The 18,129-nt window shown below is 51.7% G+C and overlaps 1 long non-coding RNA gene across 1 annotated transcript; it reads right to left on the bottom strand.

The window, feature by feature from the left end:
• Positions 1 to 3,699: 3,699 nt before the first annotated feature.
• LOC126493202 (uncharacterized) lies at positions 3,700 to 17,785 on the bottom strand. Its single transcript, XR_007589774.1, has 3 exons — positions 17,555 to 17,785; positions 5,385 to 5,851; positions 3,700 to 4,044 (listed from the first exon to the last, which is right to left on the bottom strand). It is a non-coding gene; the product is annotated as an uncharacterized lncRNA (long non-coding RNA).
• Between the last annotated feature and the right edge of the window lie 344 nt (positions 17,786 to 18,129).

Below are 18,129 nucleotides of genomic sequence, written 5' to 3'. Positions count from 1 at the left end.
TGTGTACCCCAGATCCCAGCCTCTTTTCCTCTTGGGTCCTGGGGATCAAACTCAGGTCTTTGTGTTTGTGAGGAGAGCACCACAGGCTGAGACATCTCTCCAGCCTAAATCTCAATTCTTTTATTTTTAATTTTTAAAATTATTTTATGTATATGGACGTTTGGGCTGCATTTACATCTGTGCACCACATGGAGGGCACAAGAGGGAACCAGATTCCCTGGAATTGGAGTTACAAACAATTGTGAGATGCTGTGAGGGGCCTGGGGATTGAACTCGAGTCCTCCATAAGAACAGACTGGCTCTTACCCTTAGAGCCATCTCTCCAGTCCCTCATTTAATTTACTTTTAAGATATACGTAGCACAAACATTTGGCTTTGAGCATTTTCCTTGCTGGAGTAGTATTGGGTCCTGCATGCATCTGTGCAGCCTCCATGACGTCATCTTCCTAATTTCACCTTCAGAAATGTCTTCATTCTGCAAAACCAAGTCGGTATCTGTGAACCTAGTGACTCTAGGGGCCTGGGAATGTAGAATCATTTAATGTTGGTCCTTTCTCGTGTTCCTCAGTGTGCCCTTGAAGTCACTATGTAACCGGAGATGATCTGGGGCTTCTGATCCCCCCCACATCCACTTCACTCATGCTTTGGTACCAGGCCTACACCACCACGTCTGCGTTGGGAGGTCCTGGGCATGGAACCCAGGTCCTCCTGCCTGTTAGGCGGCACTACACATCCAACGATCTTCATTCTTTCATGAAGCATCCGCCCCTCCCCGAAGCTATAGCAGATGCCGGGATCCATTCCCCCTTGGAGGTCGACTCACTCTTGCTCTCCAGCCCATCAGTTTGGTGTTTGCCAAGGCTCCGCTATCACCGGCATTCTCTATTCCACAAACCCGGCTAAGCATCACAGAGCATGCCGGGTACCACTGAAGGAGCTTGGGGTACTACTGAGGCGGAGTCTATTCTGTCTGTGGTCCCAGAACCGGAATGGCAGCCAGCAACTTGTTGTAGTACGTGAATGAGATAATCTGTGAAGCCTGAACAGGGCTGGACACGGAAGTCACTTCCTAAGTAGCTACAGTTACTTTAACACACCCACACATGCTCTCCGTGCCTTTCCAAATGACATCAACTTCTAGGGAGGACAGTCAGCCTCTCCCCCTCCAGGGGGCATCTCCAGGCCCCACCTGGCAGAGGAAGACACTGAGATAAAGAGAAGTGGCCCCACACTGTCACATCTGGGCTCAGTTTTGCAGAATCTCCACTTTAGGCAACTAGGCTTGGAGCCGCAAGAGGCTCGGGTGTGTGTGTGGGGGGGGGCGCACAAAACTACCCTATCCCACAATCAGGGCTACCCCTTCCAGATATGGGAGAATGTGGATGTTAGCCTGGCCTCTGAGGCACAAGTTTTGCTTCTAGAAGTTTTCAGGCCTTGCCCAGGCTTGCAGCTGGATGGGGCTTATCCAATAGAATCAGAATTGTCCAAGAGTGAGCTTGCCTTGGAGATATGATGGAAATTTTAGCAGGTGAGTGACAGCCCTGTGGCCTGCTGGGTATTAGGAGGTGACTGTGAAAACCTCAGGAAGGCCTTAACCCTTCCGCCATCCAGAGCCAGAGCTCTCAGTCCGCTTCGCATTGAAAAAGGCAGAAACCGAGAGAAGTAACCCTGGTGGGGTCGTACAGTGTCTGCAGTCCAGTGCCCAGCATGGCGGGCCAGACTGGCTTCCTCGGAGTACAGCTTACAGCTGGCAGAAAAGCAAGCCACATTCCTGAGGTGGCTCAGTGGAAGGCAATGGCTTCATGGCAGCGAGACCAGTGGCATCCCTATCCAGGCTATGACTAACTGGAAGTGACAAGGGATGCAGAGCTGGAGCAGGTGGCAATTTACCCGCTCTGTCAGACACCAGATGTGCAGTGAGGACCCCTCAGATCCCTGAGGCCAAGGGACCTTAAGCAAAGGGGCAGGCAGGGCTACGTGGAGAGTAGGGCAAAGGCATTTAGATAGGCTTAGCTAACAGGGGACTGGCCCCTGGGCTTGGCCTCTGGCTGGCCATCTCATCCCAGCAACCCCCTGGGCCTCTCAATCCCAATAATGGATGAAAACCAGCACTGAGTGGATCAAGATAACAGAATCAGCAAGGATGCAGGCTAAGGCCTACTGAGCTCTCTCTGGGATTGCTTGAGGACCGTCTACCACCACACTAGTGCTCTGTAAAAAAGGGATGGACACCCCTGGGAAAGACCAGCTCTTGGTGAGGACTTAGGGCTCATCAGAAAAGAAATTAAACTAGAGACATTAAGATTGAGTGCTGAAGTCTGACCCAGACCAGGACTCCTACCTTCCTTGAAGCCTGTATACCACAGTCCCCGAGCTCTCCCTATATCTTGACCTCCAACCTCTGACCTCCACCCTGCCTTACATTGTCTCAGCAGCCATCACTAGCATGCCTCTGCTGTCTTCTTTGCTACTGGGAACTTCAAAGAGTTGTTCACATCCATGGGCAGCGTGGAGAGAAGGGAATGTATGATGTGCTCTTGCTTTCTTGAGCTTAGCTGGCTTAACGCACCTAACCCATCGCCTTAGATAGGATTCCCATGGCTGTGATAAAACACCATGGCCAGAATCAACTTGGAGAATGTGCTGCTTAGTTTGGGTTCGCGTGATTTGGGAAGAAGGAACCTCACTTGAAAAAAATACCTCCACAAGATTGACCTGTAGGCAAGCCCGTAGAGTCTTGTCTTTATTAGTGACTGATGCAGGAGGGCTCAGATCGGGGAAGCTGTACTACCCCAGGACCCGTGGTCCTGGATGGTAAAAGAAAGCAAGGCACAGGGAGCAAGCCAGTAAGTAGCACCTCTCCAAAGGCCTCAACATGGGTTCCTGCGTCTGGGTTCCTGCCTTGAGTTCTTGCCTTGACTTCCCTCAGGGATAAAGTATTACCTGAGGTTTGTAAGCCAGATAAAGTCTTTCTTCCTCAAGCTGCTATTGGCCATGGTATTTTATCACAGCAATAATAAAAAGCAAACTAAGGCTGGGACGAAAGGGCGAGTGTCATCTCACAACTTGCAACATCGTCCAGGGAAGTCACTAGAGGCAGAAACTCGAGGCAGGAACTAGAGGCAGGAACTGAAGCAGAAGGCATGGAAGGGAGCTGCTGCTTACTGGCTTGTTTGTGGCTTGCTCAACCTGCTTTCCTAAACCACTCAGGACCACCAGCTCCAGGGTGGAACTACCTACGGTGTTCTGGACCCTCACACATCACTCACCAAGCAAAAACACCACAAGCCAAACTGGTGATGCAGGTTCTCAGTGGAGTTTCCCTCTTCCCACATGACTCTAGATTGTGTTAGGTTGACATAAAGCTAACGATCACACCCGTTTACACAGTTCAGGCCCCTCTCTCTGCCTAGGGAATGGTGCCTGCCACTGACAGTGGGCTGGGTCTTGCTGCATCAATTTAATTAAGACAATTTCCTCATGCCATTACGCCCATAGGCTGACTCCATCTACATAGACCCTCATTGAGAAACTGGGGCAGTGAAGGAGCCTGGCTACCCTGTCCCTCCCCACCACGTACTCCACCCTCCAGCCTCTCCCCTGGGTGCACCAAGGAGCAATCTTTCCAGCAGCCCTTTATTCTCATTGACTTCTCTCACCAACCGTGACTTCTGAGATTTACCGGGATTTTCTGTGACGCGCTTGGCAGTTTAGTTGAGGAATTGGACAGTTTAGCTGCAGGAGTGTGATTTATTCAAGAGTCGTGCTCTGTCCTGAGTCACAAGACTCCTCTTCAGCCAGCTCTGGGGAAGAAGGGTGCTTGCTCTGGCCGCTCTGCCGTTGACAAGCTAAGTGGCTCGGGACTTGGGAGCTGTAACTCAGGTTTCTTCAAAGACACTGGGAAGCGCTGGCTGGCGATGTGATTGCTTTCCCATAACTAGGGCTGGGAACCAGAGCTGAAGTAGCCTCAAGAGCCCCAGGTAATTTTGCCAGGAGATAACAGGAGCTGACCGTGACAGCATCTTGGGGCAGGAGTGGGGGCTCCTATGGAGAGAAGCTTTGACAGCATTTGCAACCTACAGAAAGAAGGCTAACTAGAAAGGACTTCCACTCCAGCCTACCAACCCCTCGACCCCTCAAACTCTCACCCCACCCCACCCACTTGGTCCTTCTCTGTGTCTGGATGCCACCCTTTTGGTCCATGAGCTTCTCTACACATGGCATCTGAGTGCTTGCCCTGTCTCTGAGGTTGAACATGTTTTCTCAAAATGAGCTAATTGTAAGGCCACCTCCGAGGAAGACACCCCTAGTCTTCCTGGTCCCCTGTTCCTGTTCCTCCTCTGCTCTTCCAGCGCCTTTTGCAAGGAGCATGCAGTACTGTGTGCATGTGCGTGTGTGTGAACTCACATGCTTGTGTTGCATGCAGGTAAGCACCTTCCTCATGAATTCTGACTCGCCCACCAGGCCAAGAATGAAGACAAGGGCTCACTTCCTGCTGGGCCTATGGGAGACAGATCTCCTACCAACCACCTCCCTGGGTGCTTCTTGGAAACCAGAGCGGTTTAGTGAGGCAAGTGACAGGGTGGTGTGGTCACCCAGAGGGCCGGGAGATGACAAGCAGATGGTGTGGTCCCTACAGTCTGGGGAGCTAAAGGAGAGCTGAGTCCTGAGGGAGCAGGTGCCAAGGACTGACATCGCACTTAGCACACGGAGAGGAAGAGAAAAGACAGGAAGAAGGGGAAGGGAGGGGTGCAGGGAGGAAGGAAAGAGATGGTGGAGGAGGAGGGAGCAGGGGAAGGGAGAGGAGGTGCATAAAGGAAGGGGAAGGATGTGGGGGAGAGGAAAGAAGGTAGATGAGGGAGGCAGGCAAGGAGATGAAGGGGGTTCGGGGAGAGAAGGAGGAGGAAGGAGAGGCGGTGGAGGAGGAAGAAGAAGAGGGTGGAAAGGGGAGGGGAGGAAGCTAAGAGGAAGGGTGTGAGGGAAGCTTCCAGGGCAGAGGTTGGAAAAGACACTTGACCATTCCTGAAGGTGGCAGCTTCTGTGATGGGGGTCAGGAAACTCCCTTCCAGTCCTGGGGACACAGGGGTTGAGGGGGAAGTTTAGCTCTCTAAACTCTTCTTTCTCTCTTTCTGGGACTGGAGAGGTAGGGTCCAGATTCACAGAAAATTCTAGAGGTTCTCTGGGATAGAAGTCCCTTTGGAAGCCATGAGGTAGAGTAGCACAACCTTGGATGGGCCAAGGTTGCCCTGAACCTACCAGGCCCCTGGCCCCTCGGAGACACAGGGACTCTGGTGGGCCTGAGGCTCAAACTTCAGTCCTGAAAGGGCAAGGTACCTGAAGGGAGACAGCGGCTGCCAAAAAAAGTAAGTTCTGAATGCAATTACCTCAGTTCAGATGGGTTTAATGCATGAGGTCCAGCATCAGGCCCTGCACACACACCTATCTGCAAAGAAAGTATCAGCTGTTCACACAGGCAAACATACACATGAGGTGTGGGTGTGTGTGTGTGTGTGTGAGAGAGAGAGAGAGAGGGGGGAGGTATGGCTGCACTGTGCCTCTTCTGAAGATCCACAGACAGCCCACCCACCCGAGGACAAGACCAGAAGGCGATCCAAGGGTAACCAGCCAATCCAATTCAGCCTGCCTTTGCCAGCGAGTATGTGACCTCAGACAAGTGTCCTTTCTGGATTTCGGATTCCACAGCTGTGAAACGGAAGTCACAGCAGGACAAAGTGCTCTCCTGAGTCCCGGATGAGATCCTGGAGGTGATGGGTCTACACAGGGCTTGACCTGGCTTCAGCTCTGTGGAAACTTCTGGCATTTTCCCCTTCTTTTCCAGGTTCCTGAAGGCCTGAACAAAGCCAGTGAGCAAAGTGAGCACTGGTGTCTTCATTTCTGATACCTAAGTACAGGCGATAGCTCCCATTAGCCCTCCTGCCCCAGAAAAAAAGCCACAAGAACAATGAATGCAAGTGGCAATCCTCAGGGTGACCAGGGACTACCTGGACCCACCAAGGCTTCTATCACGGCTCCACCTTCATCACCCAGGACCCTGAGCCACAGATGACAGGCTCTCCAGGACAGACAGAGAGACATCCTGTCTGGCGACAACACACAGCAGCTGCTCCCGACACAGGCCTCCCCGCCCTCCACAGCACCCGGGACATGCGGCTGTGCCAGATGCCAGGATACACCGGTTCTGCCTCCCCAGGCACAGGGAGGAGAGAGGGAGCGAGGTCACAGCAGGATAACATGAGAGATAATTAGTGGTTTTGTCAGTAACATGTTAATCCCACCGCTGTCTGTGCAGCCCAGGCTCCAAGCCAGGCGCCAATGGAGAAAATGAAATCTCCTAACCTGTTCCAAGCACTGGCTCTTCTCACAGCCTTCAGCCTTGCTGCCCACTTAATCCCAACACAGTGATGAGAGAGGGCCTGTGACCCACTTACAGATGACTACAGAGGCCAGGAGAGGCTGAACTGTGTGATCTGATGAACCCCGGATTTCTGGTGCCCCCCACGCCCCATGGAATGATGGGTAAGCACTGCCCTCCAAGAGGCCTGGCTAGATCTAGCAGTATGGGGAATGGAATGACCATCTGTCCTGACAAATTTCCAGGTAGAAATCACGAAAGGCTTCCTGGAGGAAGGGATATTGGCACTAAGAGCTGAAGATACAGCAGGAGTGGCCAGGCATCAAGTAGAGAAAGCAGACAACACCTACTCTGGAAGCCCCTTACCCAACCCCAAGATAAACCACCATGCCACAACCCCTGCCTAGGCCTCTGCCACACCGGCTGTTGCTACAAAGCAGGGCCCAGGCCTGGCTTCTCCAGGTTTCTGAGGCCACTCAGCTTAAGACAAAGAAACCACAGAGGGATCCAGCGTGATAGGCAGAGAGCAGCAGCTGCTCACCCTGACACCGGCTGTGTGGGGTAAGACACAGGGAGTTGTTGCTGATGCTGAGGGGTGGGATTTGAGGACTGTGCACTCTGGACAGGCAAGCCACTAAACAAAGGTTTTGGGGAGTTTTAGACCAGTGGCTGTCCTTCAGGGCTGCAGAGTACCCAGTAGAGCAGGGGACCTCATAGGCCACAGTAGCACCATTCCAGTCCCAGTTTGCAAATGGTGCGTGTGAGAGAAGCTAAGAAGCACAAGTTGCTGTTCTAGAAGAGGGCTTTTTTTTCTTCCTTTGTCCTCTGCTTATCCTCATGATGCCGCCGGTTTCCTCAGTTGGACAAACCGAACTGACATTTGCCTTACTGCATTCTGCTGCCCTCACCCTCCCCGTGTCTAACACAGAGCAAAGGTAAGTTGATGGCTATGGTGAGGGACACGTTTGCTTCACCGGGAGCCACTGCGTGGCATCTAAGCCAGCTCTGTGGTGAACTGCCCCGTGGTTAAACTCAGGCTCCCGTGCCTCCAGAGTGTGAATGATAAAACAGAGAAGCCACACTAGCTCCCCAAAGGCTGAGGTGTAGCAGCAAAGAGGGGGACCCTACATCCGGCTCTGCATCCCCATGATCTCAGTTCCTGTGTCTGTAAATGACATACATAGAACCAGGAGATTGCCAACTTCTAGGACTGCCGTGAATGTCAATGTTGTGTACACAGCTGCTGCCAAGGTATTCGGAGCAGAGTAGTGCCCATAAGTAGTGAGCTGTCACCCCTTGATGCCCAGCAAATACCTTGTGTCTGTCACTATCTAAGCCTTGGCAGCCCTAGACAGGAGATGGAGCAGCCTGGATCCCTGTGTGCCACCAGGACTTCTGTGACAGTGTGAGGTGAGAAAAGCCCTTAGAACTTGAAGTCACAACAACCCACAAAAGGTCATCAGGCCAGCTCACTTGGTTTGGCTCTGCAACACCTCAGGCCTAGAACTTGGTTTGAAATAGTTTCCTCTGCCTTCTCACAGATATATGCCAGCTCTCTGGAGGAGCTGGGGCGGGGGTTGAGGACTATGAGCGCTGGACAGGCGAGCCATTAAACAGGGAGACTGGGCACGTGAGTAAGATCCAGCAAAGCCCCCACGTGGCTGAGCCAAACTCACAGTGTCTCCAGACAGTAGAACTTCTACACAATACATGTAAAATAAACGCTTAACAGGATTATAGAAACATCAAAGGGGGAGGATTAAAAAAATAGGAGCCAGGAGCCAGCGATGGCAGAAACAATCAAACAGATTAGAAAAAGAATAAGGAAATTAATAAGTCAGTAATTGTATAAATTGGTGTAATTACTCTGGGAAGCAATTTGCCATTATCCAGTAAATATGGGGTGAACAAACCGCCATCTTACTGTCTCCCAGGAGACAGGTGCCAAATTTCTGGGATCCCTGTTTGGGAGGGTTGACTGGTTAGTTGGTTGGTTAGATGATTAGCTGGTTAGTTGGTTCTTTGTTTGGCTGGCTGGCTGGCAGTCTGGTTGGTTGCTTAGTTGGTTAGTTGACTGACTGGTTGACTGGTTGACTGGTTGGTTGGTTGGTTAGTTGACTGGCTGGCTGGCTGGCTGGTTGGTTACTTGACTGGCTGGTTGTTTGTTTGGTTGGTTGGTTGGTTATCTGGCTAGTTGGTTGGCTGGATGTTTGGTTAGCTGGCTGGTTGATTGACTGATTAGTTGGTTGACTGGATGGTTAGTTGGCTGGCTTGTTGGTTGCTTGACTGGCTGGTTAGTTGGTTGGTTAGCTGGGTAATTGATTGGTTGGCTGGATGGTTTATTGGTTGGTTGGTTGGCTGACTATCTGGCTGTCTGGTTAGGTGGCTGGTTGGTTGGTTGGTTGGTTGGTTGGTTGGTTGGTTGGTTAGTTGGTTGGCTGACTGGATAGATGGCTGGATGGCTGACTGGTTGGTTGGTTGGTTGGTTAGTTGGTTGGTTTGTTGGTTGATTAGCTGATTGGTTGCTTGGCTGGCTGACTGACTGGCTGGGTGGCTAGCTGGTTGGTTGGTTAGATGGACAGCTGGTTGGTTGGTTTGAGAGTATCTTCTTATGTAGCCCAAGGTGACTTTGAAGTTGTAATCTTCCTGCCTCATTCTCCCAGAGTTATAAGTGTGTGCCACCATGCCCTGCCTAGGAGTGTTGTTTGTAACAGCAAAACCCAATCAACCTACTAAGAAAACACAACAGAACAAAAGAAAAGAGAGAAGCAGGGATAAATAGGAGGGATAAATAAATACAGGGAAAGGGAGGGAGGGAGGCAGGGAGGGAGGGAGGGAGGGAGGGAGGGAGGGAGGGAGGGAGGGAGGGAGGAGGTTTGTGAAGGCATAAATGTCTGGTCTGGGGAAGACTTGGTTCACAGGGTAGCTCCTCATCATAGGTAGGAGGGTAAACTGAGGCAGATGACTCCCTGTGAGTCTATTTAAGATTCTCGGAGCTACCTAGCTCTGACACTTCCTGGGACCCCCCCCCCAGCTTTGCACCCAGCACCAGGGCCCCATGCACAAAGCATGTGTATGAATGGTGACACACAGGGTGACTGCAGTTGTCTTCTTACTTCATCTGTGGCCCATACACACCCCCATTGCACCAGCTCCCTGGAGCCCTGGTCTGCATGCCTGTCTCCCCAGCCTCTGACTCATGTGTTCTCAGGAACATGGAAGCCGTCCAAGCCTGGGTCTGTCTGACCCTGCAGACGGAGCTGGGCTCCCCGCGTGAGGGGCTGGCTGCCTCTGATTATGCATGCCCAGCCAGACCTGGTCTCTCCAAGCTGCTGCCTGGGGGTGGGGGGATGGCGCCCCTCTATAGTCAGACAGTCCCGGGAGTCAGTCTTGTATCCTCTCAGCCTTGTGACCTTGGTGAATGAGTCAAAGTCTCTGAGCCACAACTGCTCATTTGCATAATGGAGAAAACACTAAGGCCCTTGGGGCTGCAGAGAGAGTGGGGGAGCTGTGTGATTTTAGAGATTAGAAGACGCTTGACCAGGGGCTCCTACACACTATTTCCGGGGCTCGCTGTGTTACCCCATTTCTCTCACTGCAGCCAAGGCATCTAAGCCAACAGAACTCCACTCCACAAAGGACAAAACTGAGGCCATGAGAGGAAAGGAACACACAGGGGACATCTCAGACCTGAGAAGCCACAGGCTCCAATGTGACCCCTGCTGTACGCTGGAGGACAACCACTGCCCCCTCAGACTTGTTCCTACTCAGCTAGATTACTCATATCTCTAGAAGGAGCACCCGGCCTTAGGACGTCCTATAGCTTATATCCTTGTGATCAGCCAGAAGAAGCCCTACCTGGGATGGCCTGTCCCCAGAACTGTAATCTGAACTCCAGCCACGAAGCAAGGCCAGCTTGGTCAGCTGCATCTCGGTGAACTGTCTCCCCAAGTACAAGAATGCCATAGATGCCTGAGTGAGCTGCCCTGGTCAGGTGCCTGCTAAGCGACTTACTTCGGTGCCAACTCACTGATGCATGCTCTGAGCTTTGCTCCTTTATCAAACACAGATATAAGGCACACATGCACAGACCGGGCTCTGCAGAAAGAACGGGCAGCCTGAATATGCTACGCTCACTTGAAGCTCAGTTCCCTTGCAGCATGCCACACAAGCAGTCATCCCACACTGCCAGACCTGCTGTCTATCAGCTGGCTGGCTTGTCTCCCTGCCCAGGGCCTGGCCCAGCACCACGTGTAGGGACAGCATCTGTTCTATATCCGTTTGCACAACTTGGCCCTGACTTTCAGAGCGTTGCTTGGGGTCAGCTTGCTCTTAAACCTGGAACAAACTCTCTGGTGCCTCCTTGTTGCCCCCAGGATCCCTGAGGTCACCCCAAGTGGGGAGAAGCAGATGCTGGCAGTTCCCTTCCCCTTGCACGGTATTAGCCCCAAAGCCAATGTCCAGGCTGGAGACATGTGGCCTTAGCGGAATAGGAAGAAATTGTCTCCAAAACACAAGGACAAGAGCAAGGTTGGGCATCTCCTCCCCCCTCCCCCCACATCAGCACACCAGGATGCACTGGTCAGGGAGACAGACACAGCTAAAGGACCAGAGAAGAGCCAGGAGTCAGGAATGGCACCTGAGATCCTGACCTGGCCCCTCCCCCCTGGAGCGGCAGGGCACAGCACCCTTGGGAACACAGTGGCAAAGACGACAGGAGCAGAGGTCCCTGTTCATGCCAACCTCTGCCCCTGTAAAACAAGCACACTGAGGTGGCAGAAGGAACTCACACAACCTCTGCCAGGCCGCTGCCCCTCTCCACCCAGGAGAAGTATCTGGGCAGCCAGAATGCTAGCCTGGGTCACGGTGAACGCAGTCTTTCCCAGCTGTCCTGCACCAATCCCAGAACCTGACCATCCTCTCTGAGGACAGGCTGGGACAGATAGTGACAGCAGTGAGTCACACATACAGGAGAGACAGCCTCTCTGTGACCTTTCCTGGTGCGGGGACAATTGAAGCACAATTTCCAAAAATTGCACTGACTTCCTGTCTTGGTGAGAATGCTGTGTTTCCGATGCTGTTCTCCAGTCACTGCCAGGACAGTCACTGCACATGAGACAGGAAGCCAACCCCTTTGAGGGAGTTAAGGTAGAAAAGTGCTCTGAGTCCCTACTGCGTGCCAGGCTCTATAAGCTTGCCACCTGCCCGTTGGCTCTTACACAGTAGGTATTGCTGTCCCCATTTCACAGAAGGGCAGACTTGGCTCAGAAGACAGGAAACCCCTTGCTCAGGGTCAGGCAGCAGTATGGAACCCAAGACTCCCATTTGGTCATCTGTCAGTTTGTCCATTTGCTGTTCTAGTTCTGTGAGATGGAGTCTTATTATGTAGCCCAGGCTAGCTTTAAGCTTATGATTCTCCCGTTCCAGCCCCCTGGGTGTTAAGATGACAGATTTGTGGCCCCATCATCCACTTTTTCATTCACTAGTCCTTGAATGCCTGGCCTTTGCCAAATACTGCAGGACTTGAGATCTTCTACTCAAGCATCCAGGTCATGTCTGGGGCTGTGTGCATGCTGTGTGTGTTGTGGTCCCTTTCTGATTTATCATTGCTCAGACATTAGCTGTTGGTCTTAGGAACATTGCTGTCCAAGCTGTCAGAGCAACTGCCTCTAGAAGTATCCTGTGCATCTGTCTTAGTCTGGGTTTCTATTGTTGTGAAGAGACACCGGACCATGGCAACTCTTACAAAGAAAAACATTTAATTGGGGCTGGCTTACTGCTTCAGAGGTTCAGTCCATTATCATAGTGGGACTTGGAGGCATCTAGGCAGACATGGCGCTGGAGAAGGAGCTGAGAATTCTGCATCTTGATCTGCAACAAGGCCACACCTCCTAGTAGTGCCACTCCCTATGGGCCAAGTGTTCAAACACTTGAGTCTATGGGGGACCCATACCTATTCAAACCACCATGCTACCTATTCATGAACGAACTGCTGCAGCCAGTATTGGTCACCTTCCTGTTGCTATGACAAAAGATGTTGACAACAGGAGGGATGGGTTTATTTGGGCTCACAATTTGAGGCTGCAGATCATCATGGCAGGGAAGACATGGCAGCAGGAGCTTGAGGAAGCTTGAGGAAGGTCACGTGGCATCTGCTATCAGGGAGCAGAAATATGAATGACTGAACTTGGCTTGCCTTCTCTTTTTCATGTAGTCCAGGACCCCAGTCTGTAAAAGGATGCTGCTATATCCTGAGTGGATCACCTCGGTTACCCTCACAGGCATGCCTAAGGGCTTCCCCAGGTCTTTCCAGATCCTGTCATGCTGATATTAGCCATCATCCTGTTGGTTAATAGTATCGTCTATTCAAATGCGTGAACTGGAGTGACAAGACTCTTGTCTTAGATCTACAGCCCTGTTGCTTGCAGGCCAAGGTCTGGGAGACTTCCTGGACCCATGGAGGTGAGAGAGTCAGAGCACACTTTAGGGAAAAGCCACGTGAGCTTGTGGCTGTTTGTTACTGCAGCATCACTGAGGCTAAGGACCCATGCAAACCTATCACCCAGCTCACGTTCAGGTTGCACTGATTTATTGGGCACTTGTCTTCCTGCCCCAGATCTACATGCCCTGATGGTAGGTTGAAGGGTATCATTTAGACAAACTCTGGTCCATCATATTCTCTCAACACACTTGTGGGAAAATTGCAATATGCAGAAACCAGGGTGCGGCTGTGGTTCAGGGAGAGGATGTTGGGTACCAAAGTGTGGACCTAGAATGGTACCTTCCAGAACCTTCCTTCTTCTCTTCTCCCTCTGCCCACACACTTGTCCTCAGGGACCTCATACAGGTACAGGGGACAATGCCATTTTGATATTGAACCTATTACTGAGGTCAACTTGGGTTCTGCCAGGGTTTCTAGCTCTATCTGGGAGTCATGACCCTTTCCAGCCACTGCGGGTCCTCATGTCCACAGCCACCGTCTATACGCTCACGAGGGACACAGTGGGGAGCTCAGGTAATTAGATCTGCTCTGGAAATGAGAGCCACCCTAGGGATACCTCCCCCTTGCCTGCCTCAAGCCATCCATCAGCATCCTGCCCCCTTGCTGGTGCTGCTCTTAATTGGATGGAGGAGGCAGCAGGCAGGCAGAGGTGGTGACTGTGTTGTTCCAGCCCACACTCTCGCTAGGCTCAGACACAGCCCAGGCAGTCTCAACTGGAGCCTGGGCACTACTGCCCTGTGACACTTAGCTTTGAGTGCCCTCCAAGACGGACCCAGAGGATAAGACGTCTCCTCACTAAGTCACTTCTGCTCAGAGCCTGCTGCAGAGGGTGGGGATAGATAGACTGTCCCTGGACTGCAAACAGCAGGCTCTGCTCCCATGGACGTGGCTAAAACTGAGCTGCTCACTCTTCCAATAAGATATCCCATGTCCTCTTCACTGTAGGATAGGGGTCGCCAATAAGTCCAATTTCCCTTAAGCTAGTTTAAGGTGGATCTCTTTCGTACAATCTAAAGAGTCTAGACAGGCCACCCATGGGGACTCAAAACTTAATTGCATTCGACTTAACTCTGAGCATCAAGGACACAAGTGGCTCAAAGAGCCATCCGCTGTTAGGAAACCCATGGCAAGAGGCCTTATTCATATTCCTCTTGAGGGTGAGGTCTTTTCGCCCAGTCTTCTTGGAAATGGTCTCGGCATCGTACCAGCTGAACCCACTACAGACACAGCTCAGAATGTGCACCAATTCCGAGGCCTGGAAAATGGAACACACTGATTGGCTTAGCTCAGGTCACATGCTCCATTGGAACCCCACCTGCCCTTTAAGAGAAAGCTGGGCGGTGGGATCTAATGATGTTGAGAATCTGTAAGTCAAGCCACACAGGACCCACTCCATGGGCCCTGCCAACCTTGGAAGTCGATTCCTTTGTAGTTCTGCCTTACGCCCTGAAGAAGTCCTTCCAGACCAGAAGGAAGGGCTGCCAAGGTCCCTGATCTGGAGAGCCTGGAGCCAGCTGCAGGGCCTGGCACAGACGCCAGGCTCTCATTCTCACTTTGGGTCAGAATCATCTTTATGCGGGCATGGGCACCTTTGACTGTTCTTGGAAGGAAGAAGAGTCTGTATGAATGTTAGGTAGCCGAGGCTGGATTGTAGGGAGCAAGTGCTGGTCAATGCCTGGCTACCATCTCCCTCTCAACCATCTTCTGTGTTTGGGATGGGGGTGGAGGGTGGAGAAAATACTCTATTTTCAGGACCAGGGCAGGAGCATCCTTTTTACACCCAGCTAGCCTCATTCTCAGATTCCAAGAGTCCCTGCATCCCAGGAGCCTTGCATCCCAGGAGCCCTCACAGCCCTGCTTCAGGAGTGGGCTGGAGTCTAGAGACCTCAAAGCCCATCAGGACCGCCAGAGCATCATCCAGAGAGCTCCATGCCAGGCCTTTGGCAGGATGCTCATTTTCCCACAGGCCTCTGTAACATTGTTGCCTGATCCTTAAGACGGATCACTGTTCAAACCACACAACAGCCTCTCTGTTATCTCAATGTAACCAGCCTCCGTGGGGTGATAAACAGCCCCGAATTGAATCGCTCCGTCTGCAAATTAAACTCTGTGGGGCCAGAGGACTGCCATTACCTTAATTATATTCCAGAATTTTCCATTCATCTCTTGCCTGGTGCTGCAGGTCCCGTGTGGATCCGTCTGTGGACAGTGATGGACGCGCAGTCTTGGAGCCAGCAGCTGGCGATGTCCCCCTCGTGGCTATCTCTGCAAGAGGCTCTAGGCAGCCTCAGGACTCTGCCTCTCTTCATCCTGCTTCAGTCTCCAAGATGAATCGCCTCAGCAGTGTGCCAGGCTTCCTTCTAAATGTGCTGGAGTCTTGGACTGTGGGTTCCCAGGCAGGGTCCAGCAGCCCTGGGACGCTATTTGCTTCATCACCCGGTTCTGGCATCAACGGATCACTATATCACTACGTTCTGGGTTCTTTTGTGGTTTTGAGTCAGGTCTTACTATATGTTCCCTGACTGGCCTCAGATTCACAGAGTTCAAGGCTGGTCTTGAACTTGGAGTACTGAAATTAAAGGTGATACCACACCCTGCTCATTATGATCTGTGTTTAAATCTAGAAAAGGGGTGAATGCCGCCTGAAGTCCTGCAGCAGCACCTGTCCATGGAACTGGGGTATTCCTCAGGGGGAGACAGAGAGAGAGGGAGAGGGAAAGAGATAGAGAGGGGAAGGGAGACAGACAGAGAGAGAAAGGGGAAGACAGAGAGAGAGAGAGAGACAGAGAGAGAGAGAGAGAGAGACAGAGAGAGACAGAGAGAGACAGAGAGACAGAGACAGAGACTTTTTCTGGGAGACAGGATGAAGCATAGATGTATACAGGGAAGATGGCCTGTGGGGCTGGGTCCAGAGCTGGTCTCACACCACACAGCTGGAATGCCCTTGGCCTTCAAAGCCCACCACTAGGATCTGATCGGAGAAGGCCAGTCAGCATATCTGGGCTCACCACATGGCCCCAGCAGCTGGTGAAAGAGCCCAGCAACTAAGTGGCTGATGCTCAGAGAGGAGGTGCTGAGCTCCGAACAGACTGACATCCACACATCTGCTCATGATTCTGCTCGCAAGCCAGTCACAGGAGTGAGTGATAACCACGCTCTCATCTTTCATTAAGTAACGATAACAGATGGTCCTTGACTTCGAATGCTTCCACTTGGGAGGCATCGAGTTTGCAGCGTGAGGGAGTCCTGTGTAATCGGTAGAAGCCAGGCTTCAGATGTCGGCAGGTTGGGGGGCTAGGGATCCTCCCTGCACATCTCCCTGGAGTTCCACGGGCACTGCCAGTGTACCCCTGCTGTGCTGTGCTCCTGGACTAGGAGGCTTGCAGGGTTAGGGGGGTTGGATCCATTTCCAGCTTACCAGGGCATGACCCCATCAGAAACTAAGGCCAGCATGAACACTCCCACACACTGATGCAATAGGAAAGCTGGCAGAAGACTCACCAATAAATAGGCAGTGGTTGCACTGACTCTCCCTTCCCTTCCCAGGGTCTCCTGAGGCCTGAAAGCACACTCACACACACACACACACACACACACACACACTTAGCCTCTGACTCAGCACCCCACACTTTTTGCCCAACTGGCTTAACCAGTTCCCAAATGCGCCAGAATCCTGTTACAGAGTTGTCCTTCAGGTTTATGGTCTCCCACCTGGTGAAGCCTCTGCTGAGCTTGGACCTTGCCCTCCCCACTGTGCCTTCCCTCTGACCTCAGAGGGTTTTCTTCTCACCGTATCTGCAACCTGTTGACATATCACATTACATTCATGGTCAAGGAACAATTCTCCCACTACACACCCTCTCCCCACCCCTGTGGAAGAAACGTCCTAGATCAGAGACTTTGGTTTGTACGTGGCCGTTCCTCAAGGCATTGGAAGTGCTCTTAAGAATTCTGTTTTTCAAGAGCATTGAGACCATTCAGTAGGGCAAAGCATAGCATGCTCAACAGATGTGCTGAGACATCGGGACTCCCACTGTGGAAGAAACTGAACACCTGTCTCACGATGGACTCAAAGGCTATCAGACCCCTGACCCAGACGTAAGAGCTAAGACTATAAAATCCTTAGCAGTAAAACCAGGACTGGGTCCACATCTCTCTGGGTCAACCAGGGGCTTCTTGGACTAGACCAACAAAGAACACAAAAGAAAATAGGCTTCCTCAAGATTAAAAACATCTTGGCTAGGCCTGGTGGAGCATGCTTTTTATCCCAGCACTCAGAAGGCAGAAGCAGACCAGCCTGTAAGTTCCAGGTTAGCCTGATCTACAGAGTGAGTTCCAGGCCAGCCTGGTCTACAGAGTGAATTCCAGAGTGGCTAGAAGTAAACAGCAAGACCCTGTCAAAAATAAATAAATAAATAAATAACACCCTACCAAAATGAAACTCAAACCTTTGTCTCCAAAGAAGTACCATCAAGAAGTAAAAAGGAATTTGAAGAATGGAAGACACAATTGCAAACTACATATCTCCTGAGAAGGGGGGGGGAGGAACTTGGGGCGAGTATGACTTTGCAGAGCAGTGACCTCAGCCCCTGTCCTAGTCACTGTCCTACTGCTGTGAGGAGACACCATGGCCAAGGCAACTCTCATAAGAGAAAACATTTAACTGGGGACTTGCTTACAGTTTCAGAGGCTTAGTCCATTATCACCATGGTGGGAAGCTTGGCCATAGGCAGGCGTGGCTCTGGAGCAGTAGCTGAGACCTACACTCCAATCTGCAGACTGAGAGAGACAGGCAGATAGACAGACTGGGCTTTGCATGGGCTTTCGAAACCTCAAAGCCCACTACCCCCCTCCCTGCACACACATGTCCTCCAACAAGGCCACATCTCCTAATCCCTTCAAACAGCGCCAGTCCCCAGTGACTAAGCATTGGAATATATGAGCCCATCGGAACCATTCATCTTCAAACCACCATTTCTACCCTATAATGTCATAAAGAATCTCCCAAGGATTGGCCCATTGAGTCAGACTCTCAGCATCCAGTTGCTTCCCCAAAGCCCTGTCTCTGAACACAGCCGCTTTGAGAATCAAGCCTTCAGTGCTCCAACCTTGGTGGGAACGCTTCCCACGCTAATCACAAAGTCCTGCCCTAGCCCTCAAACGCTCACGTCCATTTCCTATCACAAAGGACATTTAATCCGTTGTCAAGAATCCCCAGAGGCTTAACAGCTCGGACACGGTTCAAAGGGCAAAT

The sequence above is a fragment of the Alexandromys fortis genome, unplaced genomic scaffold (assembly GCF_014885135.2).
Source record: "Alexandromys fortis isolate MF-2015 unplaced genomic scaffold, M_Fortis_MF-2015_v1.1 scaffold_28, whole genome shotgun sequence".
Lineage (NCBI taxonomy): Eukaryota > Metazoa > Chordata > Mammalia > Rodentia > Cricetidae > Alexandromys > Alexandromys fortis.
This window is presented reverse-complemented; position numbering and strand designations above follow the sequence as displayed.